Below are 16,605 nucleotides of genomic sequence, written 5' to 3'. Positions count from 1 at the left end.
CCTTAGTGCCATACAGCTTTTGTTTTTGCTTTATTAATATGTACTGTACTTATATGCAGAACAAAAATGTTCTTGCTACTAGACAGTACTAACCTTTTTTATTTTATTTTTGTTTCCAAATAATGGTTCATAACTTTAAATTATACATTTATTTTTTTTGTACCCCCCCCCCCCCCCCCCCTCCTCAATCTCTCCCTTGTAAAGCAGGAGGTGTGTGTGGACGGGCTAGTGTTCCTTCGGTAAGATTGCGTCTGCCTAGTTGTCTGTAGCACAGGCGTGCTGCGTTTGTCACATGATCTGTTACCTGAGCACAAGCAGACAAATGTGAGGGGCCGCTCAAGTTTCCCTAAAGGACCTATGACGAGCTGGCTATAGTGTTGCCAACTCTGAAATGAAAAACAAACCCAAACCATTCGTAAGAAGACCAAAAATAAGCCCAAGTTCAATTTGTTTTTTTTTCCCTCTTTAAATATACTGTATAAGAAGAACAAACATTATTGATTGATTAAAATTGATTACTTATACAATCTGGCTTTAATGTCTTCAAAATGATATTTTATCAGCACAGAACTGGCGTAAGAATACTGGAATTTTTATAAATACTATAATGTAATATGAGATATTGTAAATTTGAGATATTTTACTTTCATTTTTGCTCTAAAGAAATATTTCATGTGAACATCGCCCGCTGTATATAATTGTTGTCATTTTTATGCACTGAGAAATATTTATTATTAAAGGTGCCCATACACTGTCCCAGATTCTGGTCTGATCGCTCCTCTGCAGGTTCACACAGGGCAGCGATGTTTAGCCACTGCGCATGTGCAGCCGCTTTGTGTGAGCGGGCACGGCAAATTGATTATTCGCCAGCTCGTTCACACGTAGCAGTGCGGGCGAGGGTCGTGGGGTGGCGGCCATGGGTAGCGCTCATGGGAACACCTAGCGTTTCATGGGTGTTTCCATAAAAATGCTGGGCATTACCATGGAAATTTGCAGGTGACACGGGTACCAGGGGTGGGCAGCTCGCATCTCCGGATGTCAGCTGCCCGCCTTCTTCTCGCACAGGGACCAGCAGATCTAAGACACCAGAGATTGATAGAGAAATCATCCGATGGTTGGCGACACAGTTTCTGCTCCATGTATGGGCACCTTAAGTAAAGATAAAACAATCTTACAAGTATCATTGTTTAAATCAGATTATCCCCACTGAATACACACAACCAGCAGACAGCCACAGAGATGATGAGAGTCATTACCATTTCTATAAGCATCTACGGTACTTATGTAGTATCTGGGCGCCCGATTTTGTGATTGTATGCCTTACCTTAAGGCATACAATCAGATGCGATTCAACGCGATTTTTCATAGGATTCAATGTTAACAAGGTCCTGTTCATTTCCCCGCTATCCAAGTATAGAGTTGAGTTTATATAGCGTGGCGAGCACAGCGAGGGGACGCGGAAAACATTTTAAGTAATCCGCGGCCCCTTGCGGGGCTCGCTCTGCTCGCCACGCTATATAAAATCAACTCTATCCCACTTGGATAGTGGGGAAATGAACAGGACCTTGTTAACATTGAATCCTATGAAAAATCGCATCGGATTGCATACGCTCTCGCATGCAATTTCGATGCGATTCGATCTTAAAATCGGGCGCCCAGATACTACACAAGTACCACATCTACTTCTGTTCTACTAGTTCTCAGAATGTTTGTCCCTTATCTCTGTGCTAAATGACAATTTAAAAAAAATACAGTCCAAAATTAAAGTCCAATACAAGCTACTAAAATTTATTATAAGCCCAAAAACAAGCAAACCTAAAAATAACAAGCCCGAATCTGCTTGTTATAAGCTGACTTGGCAACTCTGGGTATAGCATATGATGAGCTGTGGGTATATAGTGTATACTGAGAAGCACATGACTTTATTATCCATCACAGCTGTCCTATATAAGCTGTGCACTTGGGAAGGAGGAGGAGTTCAGTCTGTCAGAGCGGCTGGGAAGTCCTGAACACTGGAACAAGCTTCCCTGCAGGTTTGCAGTATGTCCAGTGATAAGGGCCAGTGATTTCCTATTGCTTATTAATAAACGAAAATGATAAATGTAACTTGTAATTCATATTGTGCCCTTACCCCTCCTGCATCCACCCGGACAAAAACAAAAATCATTAGATGGTGGCTGGAGATGGCTGCTTTTGCAGGGGTACACCCACAGTTAATATGGGCGCACCCACCGTTTTTGTGGGCATGTTCATGAAACTCTGGCCGGTCCTCTGCATCTGCCTCCTGCCCTCCAATCCACACTCGCACATGTGCAAACACCTAACATTGGACGGGGTTGCGAGTTCGGTCCACACCAAACTGGTCTGAGTCGCCTCCATAAGATGTTCCTGATGTACACGCAGGAGCTAAGGAGGAGCCAGGGCGGCTCTGAGAATCTAAAACACCAAACTGGCACCATCAATGCTAAAACCAATGCCGTCAAAAGAAAACCATCGATGATTACAAAGCATTGACCATCGATGTCTATACCTAGGTGGCACATTTTTGCAATGCCAGCCATGTGTTTTGCGGGGGGGGGGGGGGGGTATACCAATATTGGGTCAACCAATGAATGTCAACATGGCTTAGTTTGAAGCATGAAATGGGTCGACATGCCTAAGGTCAACATGGTTGGAAGGTAGACTCAAACATTAGGTCTACAATGGCTAGGTCGAGAGTGAAAAGGTAGACATGGGTTTTTCACTTTGTCCTGAATGTTGACATGGACCGCGTGGTAGGGCATGAAATGCCGCCAGTCCGCACATTTCTGCTAAAAAAAAGTGCAAAATCCCACGTTGACCTAGCCATTGTCGACCTAATGCTTATTTCGACCTTAGGTGTGTCAACAGATTTCATGTGTCAACCGAAGGCATGGCGACCTTCTGTGGTCGACCGACTGTATGTTAACCTCCATATGTGTCGACCTAATGACCGGCTGTGTGTGTGTGTGTGTGTGTGTGTGTGTGTGTGTGGGGGGGGGGGGGGGTGGAGCATCTACTGGGTGTATGTCCGCCACAGGTCCCAAAGCTGTTACAATTCCGGCGGCTGCAGTAGCTGCTGGAGTCAGTACAGGGAGGCGGGGACAAAACCATGTAATATGCTTGCCGGGGGTCACATTTTGATATTTCTGCGGGGGAGAGACCACCTGGGGTGCCACACCGTTTAAGACTGACAGCTGTCAGTGGCATTTCTCTTCCAATCATGGTATCCTCTGATCTCCTATGACCAGACTATATTGTCCCAGTATGTCACAGGTTTTGGGCAGCAAACCTTAAACGGGCTTCAACATTATTTTTCTTCAGCAGTGGAGTCTTTCGTGGGTAACGGCCATGTTGAGTAAGTGAATTACTTATTGTGTTCTTGGAAACCATTGTACTGTACCTACTAATTCCAGGTTTTTCGAACTCTCCAAGTGTGCTCCTTGGGTCTTGGACAACTCTTCTGATAATTCTTTTGGTACTAGTGTAGTTTCACGGCGCCAGCATGAGTCTGAGTCCCCTTGCAGGGTTCGCTACGCTCGCCACGCTATCTATAATCAACTCTATGCCAACATGGATAGTGGGGGTATGAACTATCCATGTTGGCATGGAGTGAAGTTAGTTTATTTTAGATAGTTTGCCAAGCGTAGAAACCGGAAGTGGCGCCATGAAACTACACAAGTACCATTCTTTTCACTCCTTAACAAAAATCTTGAAGACCACCTGGATGTGGTGAAATTATCGTTCCACTTATGAATTATGGCCCCAGTGCTCACGGGAACATTCTGCAGTTTAGGAATCCTGTAACCAATGCCATCCGAATGTTGAACAATAAAGGAGGAAAGGTCTTGATTGAGCAAAAAAGGCACCGTAATAAGAAAGCACTTTGTTCATATCGATGCTTTTTTACCGGTTTCATTTTACACAAACACAAATACATTTTTGGACATCTATGATTGATTTATTTGTATGGATGGCATGGGTTGTTTCTGACAAAGGGTGCAAATTGTCATTAAAGTACCCCCATTCCACACACACTGAAATTGTGTGTGTGTATTCTCTCGCGCTCTCTATAGATATGTATACACAAACAGGACTCCAAATAGCACAAAGTCCTCTTGTATATGTGATCTGTCAGGGTATATATCCCCCGAGTGCAGTGCAGCCACTTCTCCAGCCTCCGTGTGAATTCACATGCAAAGAGAAATGGCGGAGGCGGCGCACGCATGAGCATACGGTAGAAAAACAATAATGCAATAAAAGCTCACATACGCTTACATGTAAAAAGATGAACAAAGCGTTCAGTCACCAACGTCTGTACGGTGGCAAGCGGGTATTTCCAAGCTAGCGGCTCTACGGCAGCACAGCAGCAGGAGTACCACCACCGCCTGGCTGTCCCATGTGGTAAATCACACATCTGAGTCACATGTTACCGTATATCTAATTGTAGGATATCTTTCCTGTATGCGGCTGCTAAAATGTGTCCCTTTGGATCAAATACTGAGCTATATTGCATGTACATTTAATGCCCTACCCCCCACCCCCCCCCCCCCTCCTGCTTCTTATAAATCCTGTGTTTGTTCCTGAGGCAGCCCCTGACACTGACACAAGAGGACGTAAGATAAGTAATCTCCACCGATGGTCCATATAGTGGAATGAGCCAGGCAGTATGGAGGACAGTGTTCATTAATAAATATTAGCAGCTTTGTTGATTGGCGTAACGTATATAAGGGGTTCTACTGTGTGGTGTAATGTGAATTGATACTGTTCTGTGGCCATGCCCCTTCCCCATGAAGCCACACCCCTATAAATTTCACTAAGGGATGCCAAAATATTAAAATGGGTGTCCTATGGTTCCCTGAACTTTGTATACAGCGATGTTCTCTCATATACTTCTCTCATATACTTCTTACTGTATGTCTCCACATAATAGATTTATTTGGGCTCTCTACAACTCAATATTGCTTTAAATGTGGCCAATCAATCCATTTATCTCGCACATTTTGGGTACAGGTACTTAGTTACTCCCAAGAACACTTGTTTAATCACAGGTCATTCACCCCTGATTTATACTTTGGTTGCAAAGTCCCTGGCAGGACACTGGACCTGACTGAAGGCCCCCATACATTAGTCCAAAAAAAAAGACCAAATCTGAACTTCCTCAAATCAGATGTGCTGCTGAGATCTATCTGACTAACCATAGATCCATCTGATCTGAAGCTGTCCGGGGTCTGTCAAAGGTCCAACCAGATGTATCTGAAGTGAGTAGGGTGAAAAATTAGCCCAGGGTCAGATCCGGTATCTGGGAGAGGAAATCTCAACGGATATCTGAACAGATTTGTAGCTTCAGATATCTGTGTAGTGGATGGTGGCTTTACTCCTCTTCAACCCTCGATTTTATCAGTTCAATATGGCTGATTTTACACAGGCACAGCCTGGGTTGACGCTGCAGTAACCCTGGTTAATTGTGCAGTGTACAAGGGGTATTTGGTAAAAACAAGTAGCTTCACCAATTTATTGGAATATGTGTCAGGCATCGGGCATGGTATTGGTTTTCATTTTACAGAGCTGTGTAAAGAACACGCTCTTACTAAATAATTATGGCAGGCCTGTGAATTGTACTTTTACATACTAGTAAAACTGGTTTACATGTTTGGGCAATTCTTAACCTGCTTCACTGGATACAGATGTGTCCTTCTGAATTTTTACTGCAGTACCTCCAAACAGCCCTTTTGGCATGCTGTGTCATGTGAGAGTCTGTCAGCATCTGGGTCACATGACATGGCGTCTCTGATATGAAGTGCCTCCAATAAAAGTTAAGGTACTTGTTTCCTAGCACGGCCACAATTGCGGGCATCGTGTACCTTTAAGTTAAGGTACTCGATGCCCGCGATGGACCCGATTTCCTTTGAAATCAGGTCCATTTTGCCGGCAAAGGAAAAATCGCGGGCATTGCGTCGGTCGGGACCATTAACATTGGCCCCGACGCGATGCCCCCGATTTTGCCATAGGCTTCAATGTTAATATATTTTTTAACATTGAAATCGGGAGCATCGCGTCGGTCTTGTGCCATTTATAATGGCACAAGATGAGATGGACTTGATTAAGTCCATCTCACATAGGTCATATTGGCCCATTTCACATTTTTTACTATTTCACATTATATATGGCCCCGTCGTCAACCCACAATTGACGTGAACCCGAAGCGTGGCGAGCGGCGGCGGTGCGCGTCCTCCGACCTTTTCATTCCCCTACTATCCAAGTCGGCATGGAGTTGAGAATATAAAGTGTGGCGAGCGCACGCGTATACCTGTGAAGTTATACGCGTCCCCTCGTGGGGCTCGGTGGCTCGCTGCGCTCGCCACACTTTATATTCTCAACTCCACGCCGACGTGGATAGTAGGGGAATGAAAAGGTCGGAGGACACGCACCGCCGCCCCTCGCGGGCTCGCCACGCTTCGGGGTGGGGTTTACGGTATAAAATTGGGGGTCTAGGGAATATTTTACATTGAATCCAATGTACCCAGGGACCCTATTCACATTTGATTCAATTAAAAGATCGCATGCGACCGACACGACCACCCCGATGGAAATCGGTGTGACCGTGCTAGGAAACAAGTACCAAAGTTAATTTTGGCCCTGTGTAGACTCAGGGGTAGATTTATCATTCCTCCTTTATCGTACCTTATGAGCCCCGTTCCAGTCGGCACTTTATCACGGTGAAGTGGCCCTGCACATCGCCTGCATGTATTAACTTTTAAGCATTGGTTATTGGAGTGGGTTTTCCCCACCCGACGGGGATACGCTTCCTCCCATAACAGCTGTTGACTTCTCCCTGTATTGTAGTACTGCGCATGTGTCTAGCGCTGTGTCCTCGCCACATGTGCAGTTGTTCTCCATGTTCAGTGCCGCTTGATGGTCTCCGGCATCTTCGATTTAAAACGGTGCATGTGCCAGGTTACGTTTGCTTGGGGTGCTATATACCTGTTTTAATTTGAAGACGCCGGAGACCAGCAAGTTGCACTGAACGTTATAAGCTGGAGACCTGCAGCGCCAGAAAAAGCTGGTGATCAGCGACGGGGCTCCATAAGGAACGAAGCCCCACATCGCCGAATAATACATCCGGTAAGGCCCAGGCACTCTTTAAAATATAGTAGCTGCGCTAAGCCTCCTCCCTCGTAGCACCACCCTTTAAACATTCATCAGGGGAAGCGTTAACTCCTGCCATAACACTCCACCACTTATTCCCCTGATCGACGGATCATAAATCTACTCCACTGTCACATACAGATCTTGTATACAGGTGTCACATATCAAATGAATCTACAGTCTCCTCGTGCGTCCTAGTACCATGGACTCCTTTTCACCAAAGAGAAGCCCGATGTTAGCAGGGGACCTGGCACCTCACTCGCGTCGGGCTTCTTACGCTGCATGGCGTATTGATGCTGGATGTATGAGGACACATATGTACCAAGCACTTGGCGGTATAAGATCATAGTTTATTTTTAGGTAAATGAGTGGCTTTTTACCATACCAAATAGTCTTTAGTTGTCTGCTTTTTTCTTTATACCCGATGGCACTGATTTTCTACGTAATTGCATTAGGGAGAATAGTGCCTTCAGTTAGAAGTTGCTTAGACTTAATTGCCTGTGTGTGCCAGCCCTTAAAATGTCTTGCCAATGTATTTAGTTTTTTAGAGTTCTAATTCCACAGAGAATAATGATTTTTGGACCTCTAACAATTTAATTGTGCATACAGATCATGATAAATGAAGTGATTTATACAGTGAGTCCTCTGCATCAACCTTGCGAGCATCCTTGGGCTAATTAATTGGTTAGACTTGTATAAACCCGTTCTGCATGTACCTGTTTCAATAATTTGAATGATAAACTCCACTATTAGCGTTGTTAGATTGTGACCGTGATATATATATATATATATATATATATTTATGTCCAATAACTGGGAAGACTATTGGCTTTTTGTTAAATGCCCAAAAATTCAGCATATAGTAATTCACAACATTATCCTCTGACTGAGGTTTAACGGAAATAAACCAGTTGTAAAATAATGTGCATGAAACTCATTTATTTACCACAAATTTACACTTGCCAGCAGGTGATGCAAAAGGTGTGCTATTGAATATTAATTATGCTGAAAGGATATTGCCAATTTATCTCCGATTTGGGTCTCTGGCAATAAAACGCTGCCGTTTCAGTAATGTTGATCATTTTAATCGAGAAATGTCTTTACTGAAAAGGGCCCGGAGACAAACTTTTAAATTGGACTCTTTCAGATAATGTACTTGGAATGGCAGTCTGAAAATGAAATGTTTCCAGTGGGGCAGTTTATGAGCAACTATTAAGAAGTTGGCTTCCTTTTAATATACAGGCATGTGTTTTAGTTACAAATGTGTCTGTCTGGATTATCGAAGAAGTTCTGGAATATGCTGTTATCATGCACTTTTGTCTGATTGCACGATTTGTCATTTGTCATTTAATATGTAATTTTTTTTTAACTATGTTGCTGGCTTACTAAATACCTGTATTTCTACATTTTTATATAAGTTAAACACTCGTATTCCACTTTTTGGTGTAGTAGGTGCAGCCTTGTCTCAAGGTGTGTGTGTGTGTGTGTGTGTGTGTGTGTGTATGTATAGAAAATATATTTTATTTTTAATTAAGCAGAAGCTACATATATAACCTGAATGTTAATTTTTAGCTGTCCTGAATTGGCTGAATTTATTTTAAAAGCGTTTTTTTTTTCCCTCAGTCTTGTGCAGACAAAACAAACATTTTGTATGCAAACAACATAAGCACCGTCTTTATGCTTGCTCAGAAATGCTTGTACACGGTGTCATAAAAAGTCCACTTGAATTTGGAAACTGGCAAAAATAGGCAGTCTGCTGCTTTTATATTCAACAATTCTGTTTTATATCTCTCTAACTTTTCTTTACATATTGAAATGTGTTTTCATTGTTTACCTGCATCTGGACTGATGTGGGAAATGTACAGACCCAATGAAAAACTGAGCAATCATTTTGTTATAGACCTGAAAAATGCTAACAATTTAGTGTTTTATGTAGTGGGTAAGAGACCTTTTTTCCACGTTCTCCTTCATCACATAAGCTACCATCTTTACAGGTTTCTGGATGCAATAGAATTTTTTATATGTAATACATGAAACAATAATTTTTCCATATTTGTGATACTTTCTGAAATGTGTACTAAAATAAATGGAATTTTTGTCGTTAACCATCAATATGCTTCTAACCCTGGAACGATGTAGAGCAGTGGTTTCCCCGGCTCGGGTATTACGGATCAGTAAGGATCCAGGTTTTAAGGCTATCCATTCTTAGTAACTCCGTTTAATTCAACCATCTGTGCTAGCAATGTCTACTGGACTTCCCGTTATTGTTGAGACTGAGGTTAGGAGCCACTGATATTGAGGGTTGTTGGCCATGTTTGGTCCAGAAGAATGTCTGGAGTGGGCAAGCAAAGTTCAGGATCGACTGTAGGGGGGCATATGATATTACCTGGGCCAAGATTGAGGTAAAATGTTAATTTGAGGTCTGGTTTCAGAGCCAGAGGGATACATTTGGGTTCTAACGGTACATATAGGCTTTACAGTAGCTAATAATGGATCTGATTGTGGTGGGAGAAAACCATTAAAGAGGAGGTAACTGTCCACCTTGACAAACTGTGTTGCGCTGCAGGCAGATTTAAAAGGTCCTGAGATGTTTCGATTTGAGGACGGCGTGTTTAAACTCCCTCTAATTTGCAGTACAAAAATCTTTCCATCATTTTTGACCCGCATGCAAAAGCAGACCACATTTACCATGCATGTAAATAGTGAATTGATTTGCTTTGTAACATGGTTGGTCCAGGTGAACATTTATTGTTCTTGCGCTTATATTTTTTTGTCTTTATTTCCAACTCTGTATCAGGCTCTCTGCAGTCAGAGAAAGGGCTTATTTACAGCTGCAATTGTAAGGGAACGTTGCTCACGTGATACACACAGTCTGTTAGAATTGGCCTGGACCATTCAAGGATATGCCTATAGATTGTAAGCTTGCGAGCAGGGCCCTCCTACCTCCATGTCTGTTTGTATCTACCCATTTTGTTTAATCACTGTTTCCGGAATCTGCTGCGCTATATAAGACTATGTAATTGAATCTGCTGCGCTATATAAGGCACTGTAACGGAATCTGCTGCGCTATATAAGGCGCTGTAACGGAATCTGCTGAGCTATATAAGATGCTGTAACGGAATCTGCTGCGCTATATAAGATGCTGTAACGGAATCTGCTGCGCTATATAAGATGCTGTAACGGAATCTGCTGCGCTATATAAGGCGCTGTAACGGAATCTGCTGCGCTGTATAAGACTGTAATGGAATCTGCTGCGCTGTATAAGACACTGTAACGGAACCTGCTGCGCTATATAAGATGCTGTAACGGAATCTGCTGCGCTGTATAAGACTGTAATGGAATCTGCTGCGCTGTATAAGACGCTGTAACGGAATCTGCTGCGCTGTATAAGACGCTGTAACGGAATCTGCTGCGCTGTATAAGACACTGTAACGGAATCTGCTGCGCTGTATAAGACACTACCGGAATCTGCTGCGCTATATAAGGCGCTGTAACGGAATCTGCTGCGCTATATAAGATGCTGTAAATAAAATAAATATGTGAGACAGTGACTGCTTCACTGATTTTTTTTATTTTTTTTTATTTATATAAATCCTCTACCATGTGCCTCATTGAGACTGTCCCAAAGTCCAACTGTAGCAATAAAACTATGTTTAAAACTTAATTAGATAGCCACATGCAATTGTAATAAATTTCAGGAATTTCTTTACCTTGCTTAACATGGGATCTGATCAGGGACAATGATTAACAAATGAAAGCCGTAATTGATATCGGTTGTGTAAGGACTGTGCAGCGCCATCTTTGCATAGAACCTTTTAACTAAAGGCCACTTTCATTTGATCTGAATAGACTGAAGGGGGCAATCTGTGCCCGACGTGGGAAATATTGCCACTCGCCAAATCAATGCAGTCGTTCGTTACCACCTGCATTGAAGGTTGTTGGATCGGACCTTTTTTTTTTTTTTTTTTTTTTTTTTTTTTTTTTTATGTCTGATTTGTTTGATCAGAAACTGGGTGGATTGTTAAGTACACGGCCGTTTTCTGCCAATTTGCGACTGTTTTCAGGACTTTCCGACACTTTTTTTTATTAGTGTTGAAAGCTGGCGAAAACCATTGGAATCCTGGCTTAAATACCCCCTTAACCCTACTACTAATTAATTGGGGGTTTAAAATTCTTTTAATTAGAATAATTTTTTTTAGTTTGTCACCATATCTGCATTCCAAAATGAGATTACATGATTTGTAACACTCCATTGCAAATGTAACTAACCCAGGTCCAGTAACACTGGTCTCCTACCCAGGTCCTGACCAGGGTTGAACACTGGTTGGACCTGGGTCGTGGGCGATGTAAATGGTACCAACCCAGGTTGGGACATCTGGGTAGTGCTGAAAGGATACCAGAAGTGCTGGACGCCTTTCCACAGTGCGCTGCAGTGGCAAACGACAGCAGCCAGGAAGGATACGGGCAGTGCACACAGAAATCATAATTGGATAAAGTATAATTAAAAATAAAAATAATAATAAATTATACTTTATCCAATTATGATTTCTGTGTGCACTGCCCGTATCCTTCCTGGCTGCTGTCGTTTGCCACTGCAGCGCACTGTGGAAAGGCGTCCAGCACTTCTGGTATCCTTTCAGCACTACCCAGATGTCCCAACCTGGGTTGGTACCATTTACATCGCCCACGACCCAGGTCCAACCAGTGTTCAACCCTGGTCAGGACCTGGGTTGACCCCTTTTACACCAACACTGACCTGGGTCCGACCTGGGTTATTTCTTGGTGTAAAAGGGGTATAACCCAAGGTCCAATGAGAGTAGTAGCAGTGGAGACAATGGTGTGTATGTGGAAGTAGCAGCTCTACTAGTGTACATTGCATGTGTTGTGTCGCTGGAACGATAATGCCTACACACTGGGAGATGCTGTAGTGTTCTGTGCCATGCTAGATCTCTCTGAACACTCGTCAAGATCACTCGGCACACAGCGATGTGTCAGTGCTGAGGGAACGGTCAGGGACAGTGGTCTCCGGTTAGCACATTGGCCCTGAGACCGGTGATTATAGATTTATCCCGCATGCGATCGCTATGACCCCTACACGTAGAGCGATGTAGGTGCGTGTTCTAGTGAGGTGGCTACGTGTGTAGGCCCCATAAAGGTGCTGGGAGGATGAGGGATCTGAGAGGTGGGAGATTAGTGTAACATGGGTCGTTAAAGTGACAGCATTCGGTATATGATGAAATAGAAGTACATTTTATTAGCTTGGAAGATTTTTCCTGCTTTCCTTTTTTAATCTACATTACTAATCATTGATATATATTTTCCCTTCTTTTTAGATTCAAGGCTTGGATCTTTTCCAGTAACACTCCCAAAATAGCACGGTAAGTCATTGTTAGCACCCCATACATTACATCCCTGTACAGAGGGGAAATACTTCTAAGTGTAAGTTCATTAACTGCAGACCTGTGTGTGTGTGTGTGTGTGTGTGTGTGTGTGTGTGTGGGGCTCCAGGCCTCCCTTCTAGAACTTGTGGGCTACACTGAGGGCACCTCCGATAAAGCACAGACATTGCTGTCTCCACCTGGTGATAGTAGTGCTGACACTTATGTATTTCCTCAGCTCAAAGTAACCGCTGAAGTAGTTCTTTCTTCCTAGGGGACTCTTCATGTCCGTGGGGTTAGTGTGGGTGACGGCACTTAATGATATAGCTATTTAATGGTATAAAAGCTCCTTGCTTTCTCCTGAAGTGCTGAAGGAATAGGTCAGCACTCAATGAGCTTGGTATATTATCTTTCTCTGCTTTCCACCCAGTTCACCGCCAGGGCGCAGAAACTCTCTTCTTACCCGTGGAGGCAGCTCCATGCAGCCAGAAAAGGCTCTTGGCAGCAGACCAAAGGGTGGTGAGCGGTGCTCCCAGGGTCCAGAACCTGAGGGTGGACATTGGCAGCAGGCTGAGGCAGGGATAGCGGACAGAAGCAGGCATGGTGGGTGGCACTGAGACGGGTACCTGGGGACAGACCCACACACCACCAGCAGTAAGCATTCAGGCTGCGAGCCCCAGATGGAGGCTTCCTGGTATGAGATGTAGCGGCATTACATCCAGGGACTGACTCAGGACCAGGCCTAGGAAAGTGGTGGTGGCTGGTTTACTAGCAGATGCCCTTAGTTCCTACATTCAGATAAAGGGTCATGTGCTGGGGTGAATCACCTGGCTAAGCAAAGACAATTGTTCAGTCCAACACCTTGGTGTACAGAAGGGGTCTGCTCACCTTAACTGCACCGATCCTCTCTCCCCTCCTCAGTATGTGACATCATTATCCAAGGTTTATTGTACAAGTTGTGTATTTGTGTTTTTATCTCTGTACTTGTGCTATTCAGTGTTTATTCCCTTGGAAACAATATGTCTGATAAGGAATCTGTGTTTAGTCTGGAGGTAGGATGTTCAGTACATACAGTACAATGTTCACTCATCAGGCCTATATAACAGCTGGGAACACAAATGCTAAATGTGGTAAGTAAATCTGATTCACAATTAGGCTTTGGCTTATACTGCATTTTTCTGGTATTTCCTCTGATTGGTAAGATGCAGCTTCCAGTCCTTACAGAGATTGTGGCAGCAGTGCCCGCTCGGTCACCCTGCAGCCTGATAATGGAGGCAGAGTTAAAGTGATTGGTACCAGTGCCTACCCTAATATAGAGTAACTCGCTGGGTTATGGTGTCATGTGGACAGGGCCAGATTTGTGCCTAGGCCCGTGAGGCACCGGCCTCAGGGCGGCACCAATTAAGGGCGGTAGGCAGGCTGATAAATAGCAGCATGGCACAGCGGGTGGGCAGCGGCGAGTGACGAGCGCCGCCGCAGACATGAATTATCATATGTCGGCGGCAGCGTCGCTCGTCAACAGCCACTGCTCTCCCACTCTGCCATGCACATTACATCACTGCTTAGTGGCTGGGTCTGACGGTCCCCGGAAATAGCTCAGGCTCACTGCTGCCGGCTCCCGGCCATTGGCTACTCTACACACACAGCCTATTGGCTGCTGTGTATCAAGCAGCTGAGCGGCGCGCAGATCCTCCCTGCGCTCAGTCAGTCACAGTGTGAGAGAGACTGACGGAGACACTGTGCTAATCACTGTACTAAAAAGTTACTCCCTCCGTACAGTGAGCAGTCCAGAGTGCTTAAAAAATATTAAGGTGGGCTACAGTTAAATTTTAATGAAATATATAAATAACAATGTATATACATATATGATTGCATTAAAATGGGGGGGGGACACAAAAGTGTTGTGCCTAGGGGCGGCCTGACCCCTAAATTTGCCCCTGCATGTGGATCAGGTCTGTAAAAGCTTATTTTACCATTACCATTCCTCTCAACAGCTGGAATCCTGAGAGAAGTATCTATCTATCTGACATTGCACGCTGGGGAGTGGCATTGTCAAGTGCATACACACTACACAATATGTGTGCCCAGTGACATTGCACGCAGGGGAGCAGTATTGGCAAGTGCATACACACTACACTATGTGTGCCCAGTGACATTGCACGCAGGGGAGCGGCATTGTCAAGTGCATACACACTACACAATATGTGTGCCCAGTGACATTGCACGCAGGGGAGCGGCATTGTCAAGTGCATACACACTACACAATATGTGTGCCCAGTGACATTGCACGCAGGGGAGCAGTATTGGCAAGTGCATACACACTACACTATGTGTGCCCAGTGACATTGCACGCAGGGGAGCAGTATTGGCAAGTGCATACACACTACACTATGTGTGCCCAGTGACATTGCACGCAGGGGAGCAGTATTGGCAAGTGCATACACACTACACAATATGTGTGCCCAGTGACATTGCACGCAGGGGAGCAGTATTGGCAAGTGCATACACACTACACTATGTGTGCCCAGTGACATTGCACGCAGGGGAGCAGTATTGGCAAGTGCATACACACTACACAATATGTGTGCGCAGTGACATTGCACGCAGGGGAGCGGCATTGTCAAGTGCATACACACTACACAATATGTGTGCCCAGTGACATTGCACGCAGGGGAGCAGTATTGGCAAGTGCATACACACTACACAATGTGTGCCCAGTGACATTGCACGCTGGGGAGTGGCATTGTCAAGTGCATACACACTACACAATGTGTGCCCTGTGACATTGCACGCAAGGGAGCAGTATTGGCAAGTGCATACACACTACACAATATGTGTGCCCAGTGACATTGCACGCAGGGGAGCGGCATTGGCAAGTGCATACACACTACACAATATGTGTGCCCAGTGACATTGCACGCAGGGGAGCGGCATTGGCAAGTGCATACACACTACACAATATGTGTGCCCAGTGACATTGCACGCTGGGGAGTGGCATTGTCAAGTGCATACACACTACACAATGTGTGCCCTGTGACATTGCACGCTGGGGAGTGGCATTGTCAAGTGCATACACACTACACAATGTGTGCCCTGTGACATTGCACGCAAGGGAGCAGTATTGGCAAGTGCATACACACTACACAATATGTGTGCCCAGTGACATTGCACGCAGGGGAGCGGCATTGGCAAGTGCATACACACTACACAATATGTGTGCCCAGTGACATTGCACGCAGGGGAGCGGCATTGGCAAGTGCATACACACTACACAATATGTGTGCCCAGTGACATTGCACGCTGGGGAGTGGCATTGCCAAGTGCATACACACTACACAATGTGTGCCCTGTGACATTGCACGCAAGGGAGCAGTATTGGCAAGTGCATACACACTACACAATATGTGTGCCCAGTGACATTGCACGCAGGGGAGCGGCATTGGCAAGTGCATACACGCTACACAATATGTGTGCCCTGTGACATTGCACGCAGGGGAGCGGCATTGGCAAGTGCATACACGCTACACAATATGTGTGCCCAGTGACATTGCACGCAGGGGAGTGGCATTGTCAAGTGCATACACACTACACAATGTGTGCCCTGTGACATTGCACGCTGGGGAGTGGCATTGTCAAGTGCATACACACTACACAATGTGTGCCCTGTGACATTGCACGCAAGGGAGCAGTATTGGCAAGTGCATACACACTACACAATATGTGTGCCCAGTGACATTGCACGCTGGGGAGTGGCATTGTCAAGTGCATACACACTACACAATGTGTGCCCTGTGACATTGCACGCTGGGGAGTGGCATTGTCAAGTGCATACACACTACACAATGTGTGCCCTGTGACATTGCACGCAAGGGAGCAGTATTGGCAAGTGCATACACACTACACAATATGTGTGCCCAGTGACATTGCACGCAGGGGAGCGGCATTGGCAAGTGCATACACACTACACAATATGTGTGCCCAGTGACATTGCACGCAGGGGAGCGGCATTGGCAAGTGCATACACACTACACAATATGTGTGCCCAGTGACATTGCACGCT

At 44.9% G+C, this 16,605-nt stretch overlaps 1 protein-coding gene across 1 annotated transcript in view; it reads left to right on the top strand.

Moving 5' to 3' along the window:
- The window catches only part of PC (pyruvate carboxylase), a 401,728-nt gene that overhangs the window by 39,375 nt on the left and 345,748 nt on the right, over positions 1-16,605 (top strand). Inside the window, exon 2 of the mRNA XM_083164787.1 lies at positions 12,501-12,545. The gene's annotated coding sequence lies outside the window, so the exon portion shown is untranslated. The remainder of the gene's footprint in view (positions 1-12,500; positions 12,546-16,605) is intronic.

The sequence above is a fragment of the Crinia signifera genome, chromosome 11 (assembly GCF_055691185.1).
Source record: "Crinia signifera chromosome 11, ASM5569118v1, whole genome shotgun sequence".
Taxonomy (NCBI): Eukaryota; Metazoa; Chordata; class Amphibia; order Anura; family Myobatrachidae; genus Crinia; species Crinia signifera.
Note: the sequence above shows the minus strand (reverse complement) of the source record. Positions and strands in the feature narration are given on the sequence as shown.